Genomic DNA, 23062 nt, shown 5'->3' with positions numbered 1-23062 from the left:
CTTTGCCGGTGGTGATGTGAGGCATAGCAAGCTAATCCTCTGCCTGTGACACTAGCATTCCATATGGCTGCCGGTTCAAGTCCCAGCTGCTCCACTTCCTGATCCAGCTCCATGCTAACGCACCTGGGAAAGCAGTGAGAAATAGTCCCACTGCTTGGACCTCTGAATTCAGATGGGAGAGCCAGAAGAGGCTCCCGGCTCCTGGCTTTGGACTTTTCAGTGGCCATTTGGAGAGTGGACCAGAGGACTTGAAGATCTCTCTTGCCCCAAAACTCATCTTTTCGAATAAAGATTAAAGGAATCTTAAAAAAAAAAAAGTGAGGCATACACAGGAGATGAAGGTGGGTGCTGGGAAAAGATACCCTAGGGGTTTGACACAGTAGACGCAAACGCTCAGCTAGGTTAGCAAGCCTGCCACGGTGGGAGTAGATCCTCCTGTGTGCTGCTATAACAGAAGACCACAGAGTGGACCCACTGCCCACGGAGGTTTGTCTAGCTCCGGGCTCTGAGGTTGGGGAGAGCTGGTGAGAGATGGGGCTGTATCTGCTGTTATCACAAGATGGGGCCATCCCACGTGGGACAGCAGAGAGTGGGAGCTGGGGGTGGAGAGCACCCAGGGTGTGCCAGCAGCCCGCTCCCGAGGTAACTATGGGAATGGCATGGACGTGTCATCCCAAGCCTCATCACTGTCGCAGTGACACGTTTCAACAGAGATGGCCAGCGCTGTGCAACTTACAACACCTGTGTCCTCACAGAGAAGCCTGTGTTCATGGAGTCCCACCTGCTCCACTTCCCATCCAGCGTCCTGCCAGTGACCAGAGAAGACAGCAGGAGATGACCCAAGCGCTTGGCGCCTCTGCCAGCTGCGTGGGAGACCTGCATGGAATTCCAAGCTCCTGGCCTCAGCTGTGTGGGGCTTGAGCTAGAAGATCTTTCTCTCCCCATCTCTCCATCCCTGTCTATCTTTCAAATAGATAAACAAACACATCTTTAAAAACAAATCTCAACATGGATTGTAGAGTGTTACCACCCGGTAACAGCTCCAATCTGAGCGGACCACGAAGGGCTTTCCCGTATCCCGCTCTGTCCTCACTGGTCACGACAGCCAAGTGGGACAGTTCTGGAAACTGATGAATATTTAACAACTGCTATCTGCTCCACACTGCCTCTCCAACAGGGCCGTTTGGGGAACAAATGTGAATAAACTACTCTTGTGGAAAGTTCTGGAACTCGGTGAGCTGAGTGCAGGGTGCTTTGAGGGCTGGGGGCCGGGAGTGACCTCCTTCCTGTGGATGGCTCTTCCCCAGATGCTGAAACACGGGGTGGGGAAAATGCCTCATGCCCAGTGCCATGTGCCTGGCATACAAAAATGATTAGCTTAGAAAATCAACCTGCTATAGATGAATGGAATTTCAAGTCCTGTCTGGTTGCCCTGGCATGGCCAGACTGAATGATATTGTGGGCCTACATGGCCAGGGACCAGACATTCACCACCCCTGCTCTAGAGGGACGCAAAGCCCCTGGGCTCCGTGACTGAGTATACCTGCATGTGGCTGCCTGGACCCTGGCCCTGGAACCCAGCGTTGTTCACACCCTGGACCCCAGCCCAGGCGCCCACTGTCAGTTCACACCACGGATGGAGTCCAGGTGCCAGGTGTCAGTTCACACCCTGGACCCTGCCATAGGCGCCCAGCGTTGTTCACACCTTGGACCCCAGCCCAGGCGCCCACTGTCAGTTCACACCATGGACAGGGTCCAGGTGCCAGGTGTCAGTTCACACCCTGGATCCCGGCCCTGGTACCCACTGTCAGTTCACACCATGGACGCGGTCCAGGTGCCAGGAGTCAGTTCACACCCTGGACCCTGCCATAGGCGCCCAGTGTCAGTTCACACCCTGGACCCTGGCCCAAGCACCCAGTGTCAGTTCACACCCTGGACCCTGCCCCAAGCGCCCAGTGCTGGTTCACACCATGGACTCCAGCCCTGCTGCTCCATGGAGCCCCGTCAGTGAGTGCCAGGAAGCATTTGTAAATAGCATATCCGAATGACACACGCACAACTCCTTGTGCCTCCAAGTTTTACACCTGTGGATCCAACCAACTGTAGGTTGAAAATATTAAGAAAGCTGTAGTATAATTTACACAGCCTCTGCATTGCATTATGTATTATCAGTCATGTAGAGATGATTCAAAGTGTAGGAAAGTCAGTGTGGGTTCTGAACAAGCACTGTGCTATCTTACTTCAGGATCTTGGGTGCCCATGGACCTGGGCACCTTCTGGGGCCCCCAGAATCAATCCCCAGGATATGGAGGGGTGATGGTGGGCATATACTCTTTTCCTACACCTGTTGCATCTTGATCAGAAAGACCTCTCCACATTTACCCATTTATTTATTTATTTTCTATTTTATCTCGTTTATGCACTTGCGTGTGCACAAAGCAAGCAAAATCTCTGTGTACACAGAGCCAGATGTCGGGCTGGAAGAGCAGCAGTCAGGGTGAAGTGGGTGAGGAGGCAGGAGCCCCTGCGGGTGCCGTGGTCGGTGCCGTGGTCAAGAAGGGCTTCCTGGGGCCATGGGTACTGACATGGAGGAACAGGGCAGGGCCCAGAGGGCTGGGAGGTGGGCAGGCCCGGGTGAATGCAGAGGGATCCTACAGAGCAGCTGCAGGAAGAGACGGACCTGGTGCTCTGGAGTGCTGGGACCTCACTGTGTAGGGGCAACAGGTCTCCTCCAGGAGCCGTGAGTGGACAGGCGGTCACTGTGGGACCACCAGGGCTTTCTCAAGTGTGGGCAGGACTCAAGTGGAGGTCAAGCAGAGGGGACATTAATCTATGAAGCTGACATCCCGTATGAGCTCTGGTTGGAGTCTGGCTGCCCCACTTCCAATCGAGCACTTTGCAAGGTGCCTGGGAGAGCAGCACAGGATGACCGGAGTGCCTGGGCTCTACCCACGTGGGCTACATGGCGTTCCAGGCTCCTGGCTCCAGCCTGGCCCAACTCTAACAGGAGTCATGGGGAGTGAAACCCAGCAGCCCCATTCGCTCCTTGGTCCTTGTCCACAGCACCTGCAGGAAGGTGGACTTGTGGCTGGCTGTCTCCCAGCAGAGCGTGGAGGCAGAGACGATCTTGCTTCCAGGCTCCACCCCTTGGTCCTTTGGCCTTCAGCATGAGCTCCACCCTACAGCGCACTAGTGCCCCCAATTTCTGTATGTTTTCAAATCCTCTTTGGCCAAATATAGCTAGCTAGCTTCCTTCCTTCCTTCCTTCCTTCCTTCCTTCCTTCCTTCCTCCCTCCCTCCCTCCCTCCCTCCCTCCCTCCCTCCCTCCCTCCCTTCCTTCCTTCCTTCTCTCTTTCTTTCCTTCTTTCTTTGAAAGAGAATCTTCCTTTTACCAATTCTTTATCAAATAGGCATAATGGTTGGGGCTTGGTCAGATGGAAGTCAGGAGTGGGGAACTTTATCTGGGTCTCCCCGGGGGGGGGGGTTCAGGGGCCACACTTGGACCATTTCACACTGTGTTCCCAGGTGCCTTAGCTTGGAGCTGGAGAGCACGTGGAATAGCTAGGACACGAATCCGCTTGGGGTGTTGCCATCTCAGGCGGTGCTTTTACATGCAGTGCCAGAATGCCCGCCCCACCACTTGCCCTTTTGGTTGCGGTCGGCAGAATTCTCTGGCTGGCAGCCCAGAGCCTGGGGGGTGGAGGTGGGGGAGGAGGGTTGGGACTTGTCGGTGTAGAGATCCCTCCTTCGCCCTGTGCTGCACCCCACACCCTGAAGCCCCATCTCCTGACTGCAGGTGGTAGCAGCTGCCGTGGTTTTGTGCTGGGTCCCTGGGAGAGGCTCCCAGTGCAGGGTGCCAGTTCCGCAGGAGGTGGAGGTCAGAAAGCCGCAGCCAGGAAACACCCCCGGGGAACGCAGGAGGGGAGCTGGACAGCCCATCTCCCTGTCCAAGAAGACTGCTTTCAGAGCCTCGGGTCACACCCTGCAGACGCTGGGAGGGCGTCGCGTCTTCCCCTGCACCGCTCCACAACTTTCCTTCCATGCCTGCTCCTCCCTGCCCGCGCACCAATGGGCCCTGGCAGAGTGAGGGGCGGGCGTCACTTTTGGGGTCCAGTCTCCTTGCCACACCTGGCCTGGCTCTGGGTTCCTCTAACAGACACAACAGGCTTCATCGTTGTCCCCAGGGCCCAGAATCTGTGGGGTTATTCCCAGGGGGAGGCCAGGAGGGTGCCACCTGCTGACCGCAAGCTCCAAGGAAACGTCTGGGGACATAGAGCAGGGTAGCAGGAAGCCTGGGGCTTAGGGATGGAAGGGAGGGTCCCTATTTTGGTCCTGCGCCCTCGTCCATGCTGACCACAGCATAGGTTTCTCTGCTGGATGCCAAGAGCAGCGGGGCAGAGCCTTGGAGAACATGCGTAGTGTTTGGGGCCTCTGTGGGCAGGGCAGATAACGAGATGCAGGCAAGAACCCGTCCTCGCCCCCCTCCGCCGTCCTGCCGCTCCCATCCCGGCGCGACCCCTCCCCCGTCTGTCTTCCTGGCACGCAGGACCCACTGAAAGGTCAGAGGGCCTTTCCCCCAGGAGGGGGTCCTTCCTTGCAGCTCGCTGGGCAGACGTCAGACCCTCCCTCTGCGGCCCTTGCCTGCCCCCCTTCCTGAGCCACTGCCCAGACCAGCTTCAATGCCTCCATTGTACCACAGCTGCAGCACTGGGGGCTCCGGCCGCCCCCTGCTCCCCGGTCCTCCTCCTGCGGTCTTCCCAGGAGGGGCGTGACCCCATGGGTGGGGGAGCTGGGCAGCGCCGTTTTCCTGTTTCCTGTACCCCCAGGCCCACAGGGTCTGGTTTCTTGTTCCCCAGCTTCCCCGCCGTGCTGGCAGGACAGGTGGCTGTGAGTGACCCCGACCCCCACTCTGGCTGATTTTGGTGCCTTAAGGGGCCCCTGTCTCTCCTGAGAGCATTCTTGGCTGAGCAGTTGTTGGTTTTCTTGCAGGAATCCTATGCGAAGCATGGTGGCAGGAGAACTGTTTCTGGCTAGGGCTGTTGGGATAGAGAGGTGATGGGTTCAATTGATTTGATAAATCGAAGCATTTCGAGAGAAGCCTCTGCAACCACACAGTTGGAATGGATGCGTTGCTCACATTGGTACTGGGACTGTCTTCTGGCCTTGACATTCGTGTCTGCTAACTGGGTCTCATCCTTGAACCTTTCAGGGATAGGGGGCCAGACGATTCCAGGAAACCAGGGAGCCAAGCTGGCAGTGAAAGACATGGGCTGCTGCGCAGACCCTGCCCTGAACTTGGTCCCTACCCCTGCCTGTCATTAATACACCATTCAGCTTAGGAGACAAAACTAAGGTCCCTCACAGAGAGACAGGAGGTAGTGATGTGGCACAGCAGCCAAGATGAGGACCGGGGTGTCTACACCTGATCTTGGAGTACCTGGGTTTGAGAGCTTCTGGGCAAGCAGAGGTGCTGGCTCGAGTACTTGGAGTCCCTTCCACTCACGTGGGAGATTCTGCCACTCATGTCTGTGCCCTTGGCTTTGGCCTGGCCCAGCCTTTAGGTGGAAGATGAGCCAGAGGATGGAAGATCTCTACCTTATCAATAAATAGAGAGAGGGAGGGCAGGAGAGGGAAGATTCCATAAAGAATGGGCCCTTTGAGCTGGGAGAGAGGTTGTGCTAAGCTCTGGCCAGCTGGACACATGAAACCAGGGCGAGGCTCAGGCCTCTAGAGACTCCGTCGCGCTGCAGTGCCCAGCTCTGTCTGAGCTGGCACCACATTCCTGCTGAGGCAGAGGTCTTGGAGGAGTAATAGGGGCCTGAGCCCCAGGCTATTATGTATCTTTGAGTAGGGTGGGGCTCCTCCATGGCCCTTGCATTTCAGATAAGCTCTCTGAGAGCCAGCTGTCAGACAAGCCCCTCCAGCTCTAACCTTGTGGTGCCGGAGGCTGTGTAGGATGGCCCTAGGGGTGTTTGATCGCCAGGAGGGTTAGAGTCCTTTGCTCCCTAAGAGAAGAGCCTTGTGGATAAAGACCAGACTGACCCCAGAACCCAGCTGGGAAGGGCCTGGACCATGTCAAAGCAGGTGCTCTGCCCCGGCAGCTGGGTACTCCCAGGCTTTGGTGCGTGCTGAGCAGGCTCCCTGGGCAGTGGTGCTCAAGAAGAGGATGGTAGGAAGGCAGTGGTCAAGCTCCTTCCTTCTGTATGAGACGCTATCTCTCATGGCGGGTCCCAGCCAGGCCCTGCATGCCTCCTGCCTTGTTGACTCAACGGGGGGCTCTTTTATGGTGGGGCATGGGGACAGGGGATGCTGGACCCCTCTAAGGCACAGGCCCCGGGGTGTGCCTTGAGGACTGCCAGATGGTGATTGTTCCTTTGGGTTCCAGTGATCGATTTACTAATGGTCAGGGATACAGCTCTGCTTTTTGAGGCTTGAAGGCAAGTCTACTTGGAAAAGTTCTCAAAGATCCTTCATGCTGCTTCTGCTGAGTCTTCCCCTGTGTGGCCTCTGGGCCAAGAGGCTTCCAGGTGGACATCCATATGGCAAGGACAAGAGGCTTCCTGGGTGGGGGACTTCCGTCCACTCTCAGTGGTCCTTCCTTCTTGCTCTGTGGCATTGCTGCTCCTCTGACACTGCTCTGTGCCTCTCAGCTCCAGAGTCCTCTAGTGTAGCTGGGCCTGTGGCAGAGCTCCTGTCCCTAGCCTCCTCCCTGCCCCCATACCTCAGCAAGCTCCTGATGCCCCAGGGTGGGATACAAAGATTGGAAGCGAACAAACAGGCATTTATACTTCCTCATCTGCTTTGTTCTACTGGGCTCCCGCCCACATCCAGTGAGAGGGGTGCTCCTCCCCGAGTCTCTGGCTCAGCTCGGTCTCCTCTGGACACACCTCCCAGACACACTTGGGCAGCACAAGCAGTCCTATCAAGTGCAAACCCACTTCCTGTGCAGCAGCGGTGGCCCACTTAAATGCCTGGGGCGGGGGAACCCCTGGAGATGAAGTTTTCCAGCTCAAGGGGTGTCCCGCCACCTTACCAAGCTGACATCCTGAAGCAGCCATGGCAGTCAGGGTGCAGGCAAGAGCTAGAGTCTGAGTTGCAGCCCACCTCCTCTCCGAGCGCACCTCGACACCTGCTGCCCTTGGCCTCGCTGTCCAAGTGCAAATATGGGGAGGTTTAACTTGCAGCTCTCGGGACTGGTAGAGTACCGATGCATAAGAGAACACTCCCAAGCATGGTGGCAGGGAACTATCCTGACTTGTTGGTCTGTAGTCTGAATAAGGGATGCTCCCCTCTGCCCTGCCTGGCACCGTCGGGGGCAGCTGAGCATTTAAAGACTCCCTCGCTTTGCACCTGCCATGGGCTGCCTGGCTTCCTCACAACATGGCAGCTGGGGACAAGCAGCAGCACCCAGAGAGGGAAGGAGGAGAGCAGGCCCTGCACGCCAGGTGCACTGTCTATTGTCTTGAGATCTGCGAATTCCTTCTGCTGCCTTCGGTTAGTTAGGGGAAAACAGCAAGACAAGCTTATTGTGTTGGGAGGGGTGGGGATGGCCAGTGCCTTTGCTAGGCCGGTGTAAGATGTTATGGCTTGTGTTTGGTGTCTGCCACTTTCCACGCCTCTTCCTCTCACCTCTGTCCTTGAGCAGAGCAAGTGGCAGCATGCCAGGACCCAGGCTTCCTGCAGCCCTCTTCAAACATTGTCATCTCCCTGGTGCTGAATCCGTGCACGACACGGGACAGGACATCACAGCCATTTAAGGAAGGCAGATGGATCTAGATTTTTCTCTCTATGGCTCATTTGGGAAGCCTGGGTCTGAATTAGGGAGTATCTGGAAGATCTGTCTCTATAAGTTGCTAACTAACAAGGTGCTGGCAAGCTCACTCGGTGGCCCTTGTTCAGTTCTGCCACAGAGCTGGAACACTTGACTGGCTTGGGGTCCTGGATCTGTCCATATGTATCTCTCTTCTGTAAAAATGGGCTTGTGGGGGGAGAGAGAGAGAGGGAGAGAGAGACAGAGAGGGAGAGAGAGAGCTTCCATCTGCTGATTCACTAAATGGTTGAAATGGCCATAGCTGAATTGATTTAAAACTGGGTGCTAGGAGCTCCTTCCTGGTCTCCACATGAGTCCAGGGCCCACGACACAGGCCATCCTGTGTTGTTCCCCAGGCTGTAAGAAGGGAGCTGGACGAGAGGCAGTGCACCCTGGACTTGAACTGGCCTTCTTGTATGGGATGCTGGCATCCTAAAAGAGGCTCAGCCCACTGAAGCACACCGCCATGGCTTGTCTTCTGGAAGTTATTACAGACAGATCAGAAGATAAACATTGGGAATGCCCACAGCAGCCAGGATTGGGACAGGCTGAATCCACGAGGCCGGAGCTCTTTTCAGACCACCCATGTGAGTGACAGGAACCCATGTGCTTGAGCCAGTAGCAGCACTACTTGCACTAGCAGGACCAGTAGCTGACTGAGACACAGAAAAGAGCCAGTGCTGGGTTCAGTGCTGGGCCATATCTCCTTTTTATCAGTTTCTCCTCTAAGAAGACTTTTATTGGTTCCCAACCCTCTGAGCTTCTCCCCTTCACAATCACAGTGGAGACTCCCTGGGCATGGGGCCTGGTGTCAGGGGTGCTGGGAGCCAGCTGTGCCCACCTGGGGGTACAGGTGAAGGGGTCGCACTCAGCTGCCTGTTGTTTCCATCCTGGGAATGCTTCCTGCCGCATGACCGCTAGATGGCAGTAGCAGAGAACTAGAGAGGGTGTGAGGCTTGCGTGGCAGAGGAGGTGGCTGTTGTCAGCAGGAGCGAGTCGCCTCTGATTCCTCTGCCTGCTGAACTCCTTCGGTGGTTGGACACGTTTATTCCCTGACCCAAGTGCACTGGCTGTACATCCTGTCCTTGCTTCCCCTGCCCTGAACGCCGGAGCTGCTACAGCCCACGGTCAGTCTGCTGCCCCCCTGTATGGCATGGGGCATGTCCTGTGGCTGTGGGGGTGCTTTCAACAGAACACAAGGTGAACCCTGCCCCTTCCAGCTACACAGAGCCGCTGGTCTCCAGGGCGGGCTCAGCCACCGGGGACCTGTGTGCACCTTCTGGTGCCTCCCCCTTCCAGATGCACACCTGTGACAGCAGTCATTGTCTTCTCATCCAGTGCCCACACCTGTAACAAGACACCTTGCGGCTTCAGTGCAAATATTCCGGTATCATTGGCTCTTCAGACACACAAGCCAAAACATGGCAAGCTGGGCACATCCGAGAGGAGATGGGCTTGAATGTGGGGGGCCCAGCTGCTGCAGCTGCTGCTGAATACCCACATCAGCTTCCTGCCTTTACTTACCCAATATCCCCCAGATCCCTCCTCGAGACTCAGTTTACCTTCAGGGTCTCCATGAAGATGTCACTGGACTCCACACCTGTGCTCACTGCCCTCTCCTCTGTATTGCTTTAGAATACTGTGCTGGTCGCTGTGGAGGGTCTCTTTCTTTCTCTCCACCCTCACCCCTGTTCCCCGCTCCCAACCCCCCGTCTCTCTCTCACATGTACAGACACATACACCCACAGGAGACATCCAAAGAGTTTGTGTTTTCATTAAATTAGTTATAGTCAATCTTGAGTCTTTTAGAATTGCCAAGGGAAAAGCCCATCACCTCGGCATGGGGGATTGTGTCACCCTCCCCAGGTCTAAGAAGGATTGAGATGGGGGCCGGGCGGGGGGGGGGAGCAGGGCGGGGTCTCGTCTTGAGCAGGGCAGCTTGCAGGAGTCCAGTGGCCTCTTCCTATCCTGCCCGGGCTCTTGCATGCCCCCTGGTGGACACAGTGCTAGGCTTCTACCCAAGGCTTGAGTAGGAGGTTCTTTGGTGGGGTCTGAGGCCACCACCTGGGGGGTCCCACCGATTTCCTGGGGTGCTGCAAGTGAGTGAGTGTAGGTGCCTGTTCCACAGTCCCGCTTGATAGATTCCTTTTAGTGTTGGGGACTTGCATCTTCCCTGTTTTTTTTCTTTCTTCTTCTTCTTCTTTTTTCTTTTTTTGCGGTTACTATTCTCTCCCCATCCTCAGGAATGGACTGCAGGCACCCCACTCAGTGGCCAAGCTGTGTTTCTAGGTGTGTTTCTCCAATTAGCAGCTGACTCCAGGCAGCCAGGAGCTGTGCCGTGTTCACCTCCACTGCTGTAACAGGTGAGGAAATGCCAGGCACTCTTGTTGAACTGAGCCGAATAGAACATTCTGATTTGTCAAGCTCTGCCTGATTCAGAATCTCTCTCTCTTTTACTGCTCATCTCCCTCTCTCCTCCCCCACAACACCACACTCTGGTGGGTCTGGTTATTTGAATGCAGAAAAAAAAAATCAACAAGATTTTCTATCTCATTGCATCCTGGAAACATGATCTTTGAGAACTGGCAAAGCTCAAAGTCAGGTGAGCGATGACATCTTGAGCTGTCAGTAGCTGGGAGGTGAGGAATTAAGTTTCAGCCCCCTGAGGAAAGAGGGGCCTGGACAGGCCAGAAAGATTGGAACCTGGCCAAATGGGAAGTAGCTGACGAAACTGGAGACAGAGCAGGAGCACAGCCTTAGAGCTGGGCCATGTTCAGGGGGTGACTGGGACCCAGGTCGTGGCTGGTGTCAGGGCAGCTGAGGGTCCAGGGCTGAGGATCGTGTGGTAGCCCTTTTTTCCCTGGCAGGAAGGAGCTGAGCCACTTGCCTCGCCTGTTCTCACTGACTCAGCAAGCAGGGGTCTCAGTCTCCCCGTAAGGTTTCCATCATCATGGGTCCACCGTCTATAATTAGGGACTTTGAGAACTTCGTCTCCAGAGGCAGGACTGTCCCACCACTGTGTGGGAGCTGTGGGGCCCCCGGGAGGTTAGAACTGGGTCCTGGAGAAAGGCCCTGGAAGTTCGCTCAAGGGTTGGCCAAGAACTCGGTTAGGGATTGAGGCTCTGTGTCCACAGCGTGGGAAGCTGTGATAATGATCTGGGGTTTTCAGCTCTGGTTTCAACAGCCAGTGAACCCTGGTGGGATTCTGCTCATCTTTAACTCCTGTTGGGACGGCTGGATCAACTACACTGCAAAGGCACCCCAAGCAGATGCAGCGGAGTCTGCTGGGTCATTGAGAAGATTGCCTGCATCGCAGGCAGCAGGGAGCTGCATCTGGCCAGGTCGGCTGTGGTGACAGTGATGGCCTCTCCCGGTTCCCATTGTCATTCATGGGGGGTATGGAAGGGGCTTCTCCTGCAATTTTCCAGGGGACATGGGCACACACGCAGTTAATCTAAAGCCCAAGTCACATGCCAGGATTCCTCATATCCAAGAGGTATTGGTTTCAGGACCACATCCTTGGTTACTCAAGTTTTTTTTCCTCTGAAATGATATGGTATTTGGGTTTAAACTATGCACACCGTGCCATTTGCCATCTCCATGTGGTTTTCAGTGCCAGTGATGGTATCTGTGCTAGGTAAACAATGGTGCCATCATTCTGTTTACCATGTAGATGCAATTCAGATCAGAGTCTGAGAGGATTGGTTGGAGCCACAGGGAGAGAGCGTGTCATCGTGGGGTGACCATGTTTAGAATATGTGAATGCAGAGGGAGCCATTGCTGTTGTTATAGCGGGAGCTTGGTTGTTGAAAGATGGCTTCCTGTATTTTTAATTTGGGCATGTTATGGTAGAGGTCTTCAGCTACCATTGCCAAACACATTTTGGTTCCAATTAAGTACTCACGGAGTCAAATTAGATTATTCTAGTCACCAGGAGCGAAATGGTCATATCTAAAGCTGTGTTGCTTCAGGCCCTATGTTGGCATTGAGTTTCTGAAGCAATAGGTTTGGCATGGGGCAGACATGAGCTGGAGCAAGCATCCTGTTCTCCGGGATGGTGGCAGCTCATTTTGATTCTGTCATCAGGGTGAGATGTAGATTTAGCTAGAATTAGAATCCTTCATTCAGGATAGGCTCCGAAGAGTTTATGAAATACGTTTTTCAGTTTAAAGAAGTAATATTTATTCATGAATTCATTAGAAATACTGCTTTACATATGTTTAGCTACTTGAAAGGCAGAGCCAGTGAAGGGGCAGGGGGAGAGAGATCAACTACATTTTGATGAATGCCTACATCACTCAGAACTGGGCCAGACTAAAGCCAAGAGCTGGGAATTCTTGTTTTATTTTTAACAGATTTATTTTATTTTTATTGGAGAGTTATATATACAGAGAGGAAGAGAGACAGAGGAAGATCTTCCGTCTGTTGATTCGCTCCCCAAGCAGCCACAACGGCTGGAGCTGAGACAATCCAAAGCCAGGAGCCAGGAGCTTCTTCCAGGTCTCCCACGCGGCTGCAGGATCCCAAGGCTTCAGACCATCCTTGACTGCTTTCCCAGGCCACAAGCAGGGAGCTGGATGGGAAGTGCGGCCTCTGGGATTAGAACCAGCGTCCATATGGGATCCCGATGCATTCAAGGTGAGAACTTTAGCTGCTAGGCTGCCATGTTGGAACCAAGAGCTGGGAATTCTTAATTTGCCTAGAGCATCACAAAGATTTGGGTTCAAAGCATTTTTCCTTCTTTATTTGTTTTCAGATCTTTGTGTGTTTTGAGTGTAGACATGGGAAGAGAGATAGAGATGGAGGGAGGGAGAGAAGAGAAGAATTCCATCTGCTGTTTTGCTTTCCAGATGCTCCAGCAGCCAAATCTGGGCTGGGAAGCAAGAACACAACCCAGATTGTCCACGTGAGTGTCAGGAACCCCCTTCCTCGAGCTTTCGTTGCTGCCTCTTAGGCTCTGAACTGGCAGGAAGCTTTGTTGGAAGTGGAGGTGGGTGTTGAACCCAGGTGCTTCTTCAAAGAGACACAGTCTGGTGTGCTAAGCTAAATCCCCACCATCAACATGCCCTCCGCGCCCTATCACTGACACCCAGCGGTTGTTAGAAACCGCACTCACAGAGCCTGTGTGATCCTTGTCCCAGAGGAGGCATAAATTCTGGCACACCCAAGAGGCCAAGGATTACGGCTTCGTGGCTGGGATGTCAGGCAAGACCACCACAGGCTTCTCACGGCTGCCCTGTTGCAGTCACACTCACTGCTGAGCCCCTGGCCTGTCACACTGTGTTCCCCACATCCGTGCTTTTGTCCTTTTCAGAATGTTGGATAAATGGAGCGTTCTGGAAGTGATCTTCTGCAACAGGCTTTCAGCACTCGGCATGACTATAGATTCGTCTTGGTTGATGTGCATATCCGGTGCTGGCTTCTTGTTGCTGAATAGCACTCCACAGTGTGAGTCTACCCAATTTGTCTCAGCATTTACCTGGCGAAAGGCATCTGGGTTGTTTCCAGCTTCCCACCGGTATGAATAACTTACTGCAAATATTTGTGTCTTTTTATGTGAAAATGAGTCTCCGCTGCTCAAGAATACATGCCCAAGAGTACAATTGCTGCATCCTGTGGTAGTTGGCTGTTTAGATTCTTAACAAATTGTCAGACTTTTTTCCAGAGTGGCTAAAGAGTTTCACATTCCCAACAATAATGTGTGGGTGACGATGCAGTTATCTGAATTGATGCCAGCATCTGGTTTACTCCTAGTATTTATTTTAGCCATACTTACATGTGATAGTTAAATCTCATTGCATTTATTGGAAAGAATTACAGAGAGGAAGATACATAGCACCACACACACACACACACACACATGGCAGGTGGGTGGAGAAAATCTTCCATCCACTGGCTTAGTTCCCAGATTGCCACAATGGCTAGGGCTAGGCCGGCAGCTAGGAGCCAGCAGCTTCATCCGGATGTCCCATGTAGGTGGCAGGGCCCTTCTTCCACTGCTATTCCCAGATGCATCAACAGGGAGCTGGATTGTATGGGGGAGCAGCCAGGAAACAAAGGGGTGCCCATATAGGATGCTGGCTTCACAGGTGGCAGATTTGCCCACTATGTCACAATACTGGTCCCTCACTGTGTTTTTTTTTTTTATTTTTTTTTAAAGATTTATTATTATTATTTTTTTTATTGGAAAGGCAGATATACAGAGAGGAGAGACAGAGAGGAAGATCTTCCGTCCGATGATTCACTCCCCAAGTGAGCACAACGGCCGATGCTATGCCGATCTGAAGCCAGGAGCTCCCACGCGGGTGCAGGGTCCCAAAGCTTTGGGCCGTCCTCTGCTGCTTTCCTGGGCCACAGGCAGGGAGCTGGAAGGGAAGCGGGGCTGGCGGGATTAGAACCGGCGCCCATATGGGATCCTGGGCGTGCAAGGTGAGGACCTTAACCATTTGCGCCACCGCGCTGGGTCCCCTCACTGTGTTTTTAAGCTGCATTTTCTCAAGGGTTGGTGATGCCTGCTATCATTTAAGATGCCTTTTGCTCTCTGTGCATGCTCTTGTTTGAAATACCTCCCAGTGTCTTTTATGCATTTTCCAATTGGATCTTTTCTGTTGCCTATTTGAAGGCCCTTTGCCCATTCAGATGCTGTGTGGCTTGTAAATATTTTCCCAAACTCCATAGCTTGTCTTACCACTTTTTGACACAGGGTTTTGATGTTGATTAAGTGTTCCCTCCTTTCCTATTTTCTGGAAAAGTTATGCAAACTTGGTGTGATTTCTTTAAATGCTTAATAGAATTTTCCAGTGAAATCACCTGGGCCTGCCTATTCATGATGGGGGTAGGCTAAAGTTACAAACGCCATTTCCTTAGAAATGTAATGAGCATCCAGACTGCTTATACTGAGCAAGCCACTGCAGTCTTTAAAAAGCCCCTGGTCCACGGAATCTGAACTTTCAGTCTTACGTGTGAGTCGTTTACAGAGGTCCACCCACAGCTGGTGTCTGGAAGGCGTGCCGTGGACCCCTTGCTTCATTCCTGGTATTGTCCATCTGTATCTTTTCCATCTCCTTCTGTGTCCGTGGGCTTGTCAATTTCATGGATCTCCCCAGAACTCTTGTTTCATTGATTTTTTTTTCCTACTGTTTTTCTGCTTTTAATTTTGCTGATTTCTGCTTTTATCTTTGATTTGGGCTTGTTTCCCCCTTCCTCCTTCTGGGCTCCTGATGGGGGAGTTTCAATGACTGAGAATTCTCTAATGGATGTAGGTAAGTCTGTAAACTTCGTTTCATCACTGGGTTGAACTGTCCTACAGGTTTTTAATGGCACATGTGCATTTTCATTTATTTTGTTAATAAATGGCTCTCTCTTATTTTCCTTTTCATTAGGGTATCTTCTTTAACCCATAGACTATCTGGAAGTGTGTATATCAGTTTGCAAGTGTTTATAGAACTTACCCGATTTTCTTCCCACAGCAGATCTTTTTTTTTATTGTGACCAAGGAATATACTGTCTGTGGTTTTAGTTATTTCAAATTTGCTTGTACAAGTTTTATAACCGAAATAGTGCCTATCCCAGATTATGTTCTGTGCACTTGAAAAGAACGTATGTTCTGTGTCAAGAGGCGTGCGTTAAAAAGGTCAGGGAGTTCCTGTCAGTTAAAGGTTTGCCTGCTAATTTTCTGTCTAACTCTTTTTGCCAGTCACTTGAGAGGGGAGTATTTTTGTCTGTCTCTCCTTCTGGTTCTATTCATTTTGCCTTCTTCTTTCGTAGTTCTATTGTTTGGCACACTTACAGTTACTGATTCCCACGTCTTCTTGGCGGACCGACAACGTCATCCTATAAAGTTTCTGCTAACTAATTTTGCTCTCACGGTTGCTTTATCCGAGGTTGACAGAGACACTCCTGCTTTCTTCAGCCAATGTGTGCACGATGCATATTTTTCTACCCCTCTACTTCCTGCTCACCTACATTGTTTTAGTTGAAGTCACTTTCTTATATAGACAGTTAGGTAGTAGGGCCATAAATTATAAGGGACTCTGCCCATCTGTCGTGCAGTTGTGTACTTAATTCACTTACAGGCTACTTCATTCTGTTCCAAAGTGAAGTGTTTTATGAGCACACGTGTGATGGACAGAAGTTAAATCACCCAGCACAGCAGTTGCTAGTGAGTTGAGAAAAGCAGGTTGCGTTGACCTGCCAGACACAGGAGAGCTACAGCAGAGGCTGGGTGAGTACCTGTTGCTATGTTGAGAGGGTTCTGGCTGCTCCCCATTCCTGGCACTGGGGGTCTCGTTCTCAGGTGCTGGTTGGTCCCTGCTTTTCCCCTGGGAGTCAGCATGGGGGTGGTGAGTCCAGGAGGAACCTCCTTATTTAGAGGAGGTTCGTCTTGTCTCCTTGTCTCCTTGTTTGGACTTTGGTATGAATGCAGTGGAAGTGTTCTGGTAGATGTCCACAGATGTGACTTGAGTGGCTGATATTTTGGCTGTCTTCTTTTTTAGTTTGAGAGAGAGAGAGAGAGAGAGAGAGAGAGAGAGAGAGAATAGCCATTGACTAGAAACAAGCAAAGCAAGGGGCTGGGCTGGACCCAGAGTAGAGTTCAAGTCTCACGTCTGAGTATCAGGAATCTGGTTATTTGAGCATTAACTGGCAGTTGCAGTCAGGATCCAGAGCTGGAAATTGAACCCAGGCACTGTGGTGTGGGATGCACACCTCCCACACCCAATGCCTGCCTCTTTGGTTACCTTCAGGTTATCCGTTTGTTGAGGACAAATTCTCTTTCTGAGGTTTCAAAGGAAAGGAAACACAGGTAATGAATCAGCAGGTCACATTTAAAAAAACATGCGAAGTTTATTCATAATGCACATTTCCCATCAGCTTCTTGATAAACTCTTGTGTACGTTTAAAGATAACTGTAAGTAGGTAACCTGAATATAAGTCAAGCAATGTTTACGTCACAGACATACAGCTTTAGGAAAGCAGATTGGAAAGTGGAATAACAGAAATTAGAGTTAGATTACAGAATAATGTTGAGCTCATTAAAACAATCAAAGGGGTCTGGTGCGACAGCTCAGTGGCTAAATCCTCACTTTGCAAGCTTCAGGATCCTGTATGGGCGGTTGGTGTCCTGGCTGCTCTACTTCCAGCTCCCTGCTCGTGGCCTGGGAAAGCAGTCGAGGATGGCCCAAAGCCTTGGGACCCTGCACCCATGTGGGAGACCCGGAAGAAGCTCTTGGCTCCTGGCTTTGGATTAGCTCAACACCAGCCGTTGTGGCTACTTGGGGATTGAACCAGTGGGTGGAGATTTTTCTATCTCTCTTTCTCTCTGTAAAGCTGACTTTTCAATAAAAAAAATTTTTTTTAAATAGGCAATAGAATAAGAAGAAACTAGAAATTTCAGAGTTCATAGGAATGAAAATCTCCCAAGTATTTTCAGCTTGGTTTCTGCCATTTAAGGTTAACAAGTTTGTCTACTCCAGTTACTGCAGAACAAATAAAACAAGAAAGCATTTGAGAATCTAGCACACGCATACTCAACTCCATGGTGAATTTAAAATGAAAGCTATTGTTTTTCATTAATATAAAGAGAGCAGATTTTATGCGTTCCGTAGGTGCACGCCAAGAACACAATCACGAGTCCCTCCATTCCTTGTCCCATCCCAGAACCTCAAAATCTTCCTTCCCTCTTTTCAGAAATATTTGCACAGAAATAACTTTAAGCTGCTCTGTATCCACAGGCTCCATTTTCCACTAATCCTAAAATTAATAAAAAAAAAATAAGAAGCAAGAAGGCCGTCAGACCACATTTCCACTGTAGCATAAACATGGCGGATAATGAGGATGAGAGAAGTGAAAGAGAAGCTGGTCTCTGCAGACGGGTGAGCAGCAGATGTCCTGGACTTGGCACAGCAGCAGTGGAGGCCAGGAAAGCTGATGGGAATGCAGGCAGTCAGGGGCCCTCAGGGTGACTGATGAGGAGGGAGGAGATGAGGAAGGAGATTTTCAAGGCTTGTAGGCCCATCAAGATGTCAAAGGAGTTGAGGGCAAAGGTTGAGGATGAGAAAAAAGGTGAGGAAGAAACCCAAGGGCTCTTTGCAACAGGGTTGCAGTGCGAGGGGGTGAGACCAAGAGAAGGCCTGTGTACCAAAAGTGATTTGAGCCCTGACCCATCCTCAGATGCCAGGGTTTATGCAGCAGGGCCCAAACTGGTCCCTTCACGCCCCTTACGACCTTCACCTCCTTTCTCTCCCACTGCCGCATTTTCAACTTTTGTGACCCTTCAATGTGACTGTCCTGTCCTCAGAGAATGTCACATGTACCTTCTCTAGAGTTCTCATCGATCTTTTATAGTTTTATATAAAAACCGGTATGAGTGATAGGAGGGTGATAAGAGACTGGATATGAGCTATCTTCAAACTGAGTTGAAAGTGGCTTAAGAAATACTCTGAAATTTAATGAGAAGTGTTTGCCTTTGCAGGTGGAGCAGTTATATTTGCTGGAGAGCATCCAAGATGACCTAAGTGAAGGGGGAGGCTGGTCCCTGAGAGGGGAGACAACGCCCAATGGTCCCCCACTTAGAGTGGTGTAGCGTAGGCTGCTGTGGCTCCGTGGTGGCGTGAAGGTGGCAGGCATTCATTAGGGACCCTGTGTAGGATGCTGAATTTGGCTCTGTTCCCGGTCTATGGATGCAGCCCAAGTGCTTGGACCATCTTCCACTGCTTTGCCAGACACAATAGCCAAGAGCTGGATGTGAAGAAGAGCAGCCGGGACTTAAACTGGCATTCTGCTATTTTAATATCTGAAACAGAAGCCCCTCTTAGTAAGTGCTCGTTCTCAAACTTGTGTGTGTTTATGCTTTCTATCCCAAAGGAACTTCAGGATCAGTGTGGTATATCTTGAGCATCTTGACTTTAGTGCATCAAAGCTACTGATGCTCTAGAGTTGATGATGGCTAGTAAACAGGATACAGCCGTAGACATGCGAGTCTCTCATCAGTATCTTTTACAGCCTTCATCAGTATGTGACTTTTAAAAAACATGTGATAAATGTGTGTTATTTACTGGTGTTTTTAGAGATATTATGGTCTTGTGAGTTATTCCACAGAAACTGTTTTATATTGCATTTTATTTACAATGTGCTGACACTTGTATTTTGTTCTTGCTATTAATCTGTGTGACAGGATTCTGTAACAGGTTTTAATATTTACTTTTTATTTATAGAAAAAGGCTCTTGCATCTGCTGGTGTGCTCCCTGAACAGCTGCAATGGCAGGGTTGGGCCAGGACAAATTCAGGAGCCCAAGGCTTCTGGTCTGCTACGGGAGTGCAGGGGCTCAAGCACTTGGGGCACCTCCTGCTGTTTTCCCAGGTGCATTAGCAAGGAGCTGCATTGGAAGTGGAGCAGCTGGGACTTGAACTGGCATCCATATGGAATGCTGGCATCTTATTCTTGACCCTGTTTTCATTTCTAACCTCTTCAAAGGAACCCCTATTCAGGGATCTTGGTTCTGTTCCCATCTCAGTTGCCCACCTGGCCAATTTCAGCCAGTTTCTTACAATCAGGAACTTGCATTGCCTGGGCTCTCACTCCCCTTCCACTTTAGAGACTTTAACTATGTGATTTAACTGGATGGCCCAAGAGTTCACGGGCTTTGGTGAACACAAATAGAAATCCATCTGGGTCCAGCTAATACATGGGCTGCTATTCCCTGTCAGGTAGAAGGTGCTGAAACCCCAGAAGAGTCCCTTGTCCTCCTCATGGGCGTCCATCTCAGAGAAAATGAGGATTGGACCCAGTGTCCCCCACCCCTCCAGCTTCTGTTTTCAGCTGTGCTAAATTGGCCACAAATGGTGCCTACAGGCATGCAGACCCCTTCTACCCCTCCGTGACACATTTCCCTTTCCATCTCTCCCAAAGTGTGTACCCCATAAGAAGCGGAGTGACAAAGAACCAACAACACAGGGGACAGGGAGGACCCTGTGAAAGTCAGCTATAATTCTCTGCCAGATTGCTGTGTACCACGGTCGTAAGGGGTGTCGGAGAAAATGGGGCAGATCAGAAAGTTACGGGCCTCCGTCCACTCAGGAGAAAGCCGAGGGGCCTTCTGGGGGACAGTGATGGATTCAAGCCATATGAAAAGGCATCCATCAATGGCCACCGCCTCGTCCCTATCTTTGGAGGATGTGTGTAATTTATAGAGTGTTTAAATTAGACAAATGGCTCAATCGCTTTAGAGGAAGGGACAGGAAACACATGTTTCTTCGGCGTTCAAGTGAGCTTTGGCCGAGTGGAAATGCCTCAGATCTCCTGAGTTATGGAGCCCCCGCTCTCCATCAAAGTGCTCCTCATGGCGGGGACTGCTCCTTCGGGCCATGGCCATCCATTATGGAGAACAGGGAGTGCGCGAGGCAGCTCTGGCTAAGTGGTAATTTATATCGTTGTTTATGGGAAGGGAGAGCAAGAGCGGGCGGGAGAGGCGGAAACGCTAAGAAAGGATGTTTCAGTGGAAAAGTCTCCTAGCGCACTAGGGGGAATGACCTCGGCCTTCCATTCAGAGGTAAGAACAGAAAGGAACTCAGAGACTTGAGTCAGCCTCGCTTTTCTGGAAATGTCTTCCACCCGCAATGAGCTCTTCTACGGGACAAATTTCCCCCCAACTTCCCCGACCCCCGCCCCTGCCCCAGGAAGCACATTAGTCCATTGAAAAGCAGCCGGCCAGAGGCTCACTGATTGAGAATCCAGGGGATCAGAAGTTGGGTGTCATTTCTAAACCAAAGCTGAAAAGACAAAAGCTGGATGCTCATGCGTGTAGGCGTGAGTTCCACCTGCTGATCTTACAGTTGCGCTGAAAGTAGGGAAAGAGAGCTTGTGCTTATGGGATCTGGAAGCACAAGTACAGCCAGGTGGCAGTAAGTTCCAGCGTCCTGGGGATGGTTCCGACAAGAAGACGTGATACATGGTTGAAGTGACAGATGCACCGGTTGGCCTGCTCTGATTAGTATATAATGAGTCCGGACATCAAAGTAGCATAGTGCACGCCTCTGGGCACGGTGGTTTTGTGTCCATAGAAAGCCCATTGTGCATCTCTGCTCAGTGACGTAGTGGCCATTATATTCCACAGCTGGTTCCTTCCACATTTTACCTGCCCTTTTGCCCGGGAGTGGGTCACCTCTGCCCCTGTGATGAGTGCTGCCTTTGCCCTCCAACTCCATGGCAAGGCAGCTATTGCTACTGCTCTACCCTGATCCAGTTGTTCATCTGACACCCATGGTCAACTGGATTCTTTTTTTTTTTTTTACATTGTAATGAATCCATGCAGTGTCCCTCTCCATGCCGGCCATTCATGCAGGCCAGACTTCTGCATGGTGCGCTTTGCTTCTGCCTGAGGCTGCAGACAGGACACAGGTTCCAACAATGCTAGGCAAATGCAAAGGCATCATGCCCCTTCCAGCTGCTATCCCAAGCCCACCTGTCCCAGTAGGCCCTGCACAGTTTGCTCTGTCTCTTTGCACCTCCTGTTTCTAGAATTCACTGTGCTGCCTGCAGTCACTGTGCATGTGGGAAATGCCTCTGCCAGGGATTCCTGGATAACCACGTGGCGAAACATCGCCTGTCTGTGCCCCAACACTTCCCAGCAGGTATTTTTCCCGTTTTACAGGGACCTGTCAAAGCACCGTGAGATCCGCGGGGCAGGAAGCTGCCTCTGGACTCTCCTCGGTGTCCGTGTGGCTCAGCACTGGGCTTGGGCAGAGAGGATCCCCAGATAAGAGCATCCCAGGCACACTGAGCGTGGATGTGCTGAGCGACAGGAAGACTACCAGCAGCTCCAGGAAGGACCAGAAGGAGGTGGATTCCTCATGATCTTCTTGTCTCTTCCCTTGTGGCAAATCGAGAGTGGGGAATGAAGTCTCGAAAGCCTACAATCTTGGCACCAAACCGACTATGCTCCAGGGCTAGCTAACACAGTGGACTCAAACGAGGATCCGTGACTGTGATTTGCTGTTAGGTTGTGTGGCTAATGGGAGGCGCTTTATGCCAGCACTCTCCATTCAAGCTCTGCAGTGACGGGAGCATCCTACACTCATTCCTGGCCCACGGAGCACTTGATGCGTGACAAGTGGGACCAGGAAGCTGAGCTTTTTCATTGTTTGCTGTTCATGCAGTTTGGCTACTATCTTGGATGGTGCCTCAAGACACAGCCCATAGAACCACAGCTCAGCTCTGCCAGAAGTATTCTGTTGGCACCGATTTCGTTCTTTGTGATGACAAAAAAACAGCAGTTAAGGTGTATCAGTTACCTATTGCTGAATAACAAATCACTCTGCCTTAAGCGGCTTTAAAAACGTAGAGTGGCACTGTGGGTTAAACTGCTGACAGCAAGCAGAGTGCCATATGAGCACTGGCTGAGTCCCAGCTGCTCCACTTCCAATTCAGCTGCTTGCTAATGTGCTGGGCAAGGCAGCAGAAGACAACCTAATGCTTGGGCTCCTGCTACCCACTTGAGAGGACTGGAAGGTGTCCAGGGCTCCAGCCTAGCCAGCCCTTGTCACTGTGGCCACATGGGTCCTGTTCAGGGAGACCAAGGGGTAGATGTGAAACATTTGAGAGCACATTTGTGGAAGCTGGGCACAGTCATAAGGTGGAGTGGGAGCAGGAGGATCACCAAGCCTCATCTCTGAGGTAGCCACCATAATCTGTCATTAAAACTGAAGCAGAGGCAAGGCCTGACGAAGCCCTGGAAAGCCACATAGACAGATAAGCCTTATATGGGCAGGGCCTTGCCCTGGCTTGGTTTGCAAGTGCAAGTGAAACTTAACTTGACCTTTTGCTGATCAATACCTATATTAAAGAAAAACAGATCCTGAGTGCAACCAATCAGCAGCCAACTAATGAAGTGCAAAGCAGCAGCCAACTTACAAATAATCACAGTAGCCCTCAGAATCCAGAGGAGAGCTGGTTCCAAGACTTCCCATGGATACCAGAATCCATGGACATTCAGGATTCTTGTGTGAAATGGCACAGTATCCATGACACGTCCCTTAATTTTAAATTATCTGTACATGTCTTATAGTACCTGACACAATATAAGGGTATTGTAAAGTGTGCTCTATTGTTATGCTCAGTAACGATGCCAAGAAACAGTCTGTCCATGTTCAGCACGGATGGTAGTCTTTTTTTTTAGGTAGTTCAGGTGAGTTCTTTTAATAGATTGCACATATAGATGTTTAGTCATACTCTAAAATTAACTCAGAGTAGAACT

The sequence above is a fragment of the Ochotona curzoniae genome, unplaced genomic scaffold, assembly GCF_017591425.1.
Source record: "Ochotona curzoniae isolate NIBS_2020 unplaced genomic scaffold, NIBS_Ocur_1.0 scaffold_4763, whole genome shotgun sequence".
In the NCBI taxonomy this organism is placed as follows: Eukaryota; Metazoa; Chordata; class Mammalia; order Lagomorpha; family Ochotonidae; genus Ochotona; species Ochotona curzoniae.
The sequence above is the reverse complement of the archived record's forward strand: the minus strand, read 5'-3'. Positions refer to the sequence as shown.